This window comes from Micropterus dolomieu, linkage group LG14 (assembly GCF_021292245.1).
Source record: "Micropterus dolomieu isolate WLL.071019.BEF.003 ecotype Adirondacks linkage group LG14, ASM2129224v1, whole genome shotgun sequence".
Lineage (NCBI taxonomy): Eukaryota > Metazoa > Chordata > Actinopteri > Centrarchiformes > Centrarchidae > Micropterus > Micropterus dolomieu.
In genome coordinates, this window is record NC_060163.1 from 15,810,258 (window position 1) to 15,813,074 (window position 2,817).

Below are 2,817 nucleotides of genomic sequence, written 5' to 3' on the forward strand. Positions count from 1 at the left end.
GTATGTGTTAGTATATACTGTCCGTGATTATTTTTTGTCTTTGTCAGTCTGTCTTCATTCATGCCTTGTGCATCTGCTTGCAACCCATCTGCATGTTCGATTGGTGTTCTTATACTTGCCTGCTATTGTCTACTTGGATTATTTGCTTTTCAGTTGTCAGAGGATTTTGGAATCTTTACCTTGCTTTGGTGGATTACTTTGCATTTGTTTGGGAACTGCTTCTGTTGATTTCTTGGACATTAGTGTAAGTTTGTACTTTTTGGTTAATAAATTCTGAAGAACAGAACTTGCTAAGTGTCTTGTGTTTGGGCCCAAATCCTGATTTTCCTGGCTTTGCACTTGGGGGTCCGACACTTCCTCCAAGGAATAAATTCAATAGCAACTAATGGTCCATGGTTCAGTTGCAGGAACTTGTAGTAAATCGAAAAGTGGATTAAATTTAATTTCAGTCTCAGCGTATTCAGCTGTGGTTGCATTTGTTGTTGGAAGAAATATTATTCGGTGCCTGATGCTGATCTACATGACCATGCTTATAAAAATATTTATCACCATTGCATTTCTATCAGTTTAGTAAAACCAAGAACTTAGAAATTAAACACTGAATTTGCTAAGACAGCAACCTTCAAGCAAAGGTAAAATGTTACCGCCTTCATGTTGTAAGCTGCTGCCTTACTCCAGAGAGCGTAGCTGGAGTTTGTCTGTGGCTCTCTTGCTATAATAATATCCTTAGTTCAGGATGTAGCACTCTCAGGCTGAAAATACATCTGCACTCTCTTCTCCTCACTCCTTCTTTTGCCTTTATTCTTACTTCCTCTTCGTTTCACCCCTTTCTCTCCCCACTTTGCCTCTCAAAGCTAACTGTGTGCAGCTATAAAGCTTAACTTACTGGCAAATGACTGCCTCCTCTTGCTTGCTTATCTACAGGATAAGCTGGGAGGTTATTTCCAAGCTTTACAGCTCATCAACAGCCATGAACCACAGCCTTTCCTTATGTGCTGAAGGGGAGATGGCAATTAGCTGAAGTCACTGTCACTGAAATGTAATAAATCTGTACACCACAGTGATGAGATTGTAACACACACTATCTAGTGAAAGAGATGATCATGGCTTTATCTTATTATTGCCAACTTGTACCATTACCTCTTCAACCCATGAGGACAAAAAGAGTTAAAGCAAATCTTATGTAGTAATTTTATCTTTAAAAAACTACAAATAACTGGGTTCAGCAGCCTCTATGGACATAAAGTTCAATAATGGCAGAGGCGAAGAGATAAGAGAGGATGTTGATGGAGGAAGCTAAGAAGAGAAAATGAGAGTGACCAAGCAAGAGGCTGCCGGACGTTGGCGAGAGCATCTTTATTTACAACAGCGGTGAATTACACTCCGAGTTACACCATCAAGGATAAAGCCGAGATAGCAGAAAAATGAAGTTAGGAATGACCTGATGAAAAGGAGTTGAAAATTTACATTAATGAAGGGACAAGAATTGATACTGGACCTTTGTGTACTACAAGATGGAACTTGAGAATCAGCTGCACATGAAATTTGGCCAGAATTATTGTCTCTACTGCCATAGAAGATTTTACAGGAGTGGGAAGTTACTAAAGACTAGTAAGAGACGTGACAAATAAAAATGGACAGACTAGCTATTGCAATGATAACCACTGGCAGGTTGTGGCTGGTTTTAAGATTGAGTTTAAAAGGATAACACAGAGGAAGTAACACTAAGAGTCTACAGCCAATCTAGCAGCCCTCTAAGGCTGTAGTCTGCATTGAGCTAAATGTTCACTGTCTTAGTTTAGCCTGTAAGCTTGCCAACATTTGCTAATCAGCTCTAAACACAAACTGTAGCTTAGGCTGATGGGAATTTGATCTGTTTTGCAGGTATCTCATAAAACAAAGTCTTGGGCAAATTGGAATTTTAACCTGATTAAGAAAGAGTGTTGAAGTTAAATTAAACTGTGGGGATAAAATTTGAAAATTTACTTGACTTTAAATTATTGTTTTCTAGAGCACATGTGAGAAAGTAATGAAAAAAGGACTTAAAGTAGAGGAAATCATTTTTAAAAAAAGCAGTATTTATGTCAGCCTGCCAGATCTGAAACTGCTCAGTAACATCACAGAGACCTGCAGTCGGCCTCAGGCATTTGTTTGAGAAACGATGAAAGAGGAAGTACAGGATGAAAGAATGAGGGGGAAAAGGAATAATATGAATATATTCCAAGCAGTAAGAGTGAGTGTAAAGCCATGGCAGAAAGTTTGAGTGGCGGGGTCGACAATAGAGAAATTAGACGTGCTGAAGAAAAGGGCGGATCAGCAGTTTCAAAAGGTTGACAGAGAGTCAAGGAGCTGTAGAACTGAGGAGAGGTGCCTCAGGCTTTCTTTTATTTTCAAATTTGACAAATTGGTTGGAAAAGCCAGGGAGAAATGAGTACATTGACTGTAATGAAGTGATTGGTAATAGCAGAGTGTGTGCATCTAAATGGAATTCAGCAGCCCATAATTTTTTTATTATGTGAATTACTGATTCAGTTTGGAGATCTTCAGTTGGAAGATCTTTCAATCACCATCTTAGAATTGGGGTGTCCATTGGCAGGAACACTGTAGAAGGCTTGGTCTTTATTGCAACGTCCGTGTTTAAGGTCAGGAGAAACTGAGTATGTGGTAGTAGGTGAAATACATACTCAGTGTACAAAATATTGCGTATCAGTGATCATTAGTGTTAATAAGAGAAGCCAATAGAAAAATGTATTGGCTTCTCTTATTAACACTAATGTTTTGTTTGGGATCCTGGAGAACCCCCCCCCCCCCCCCCCC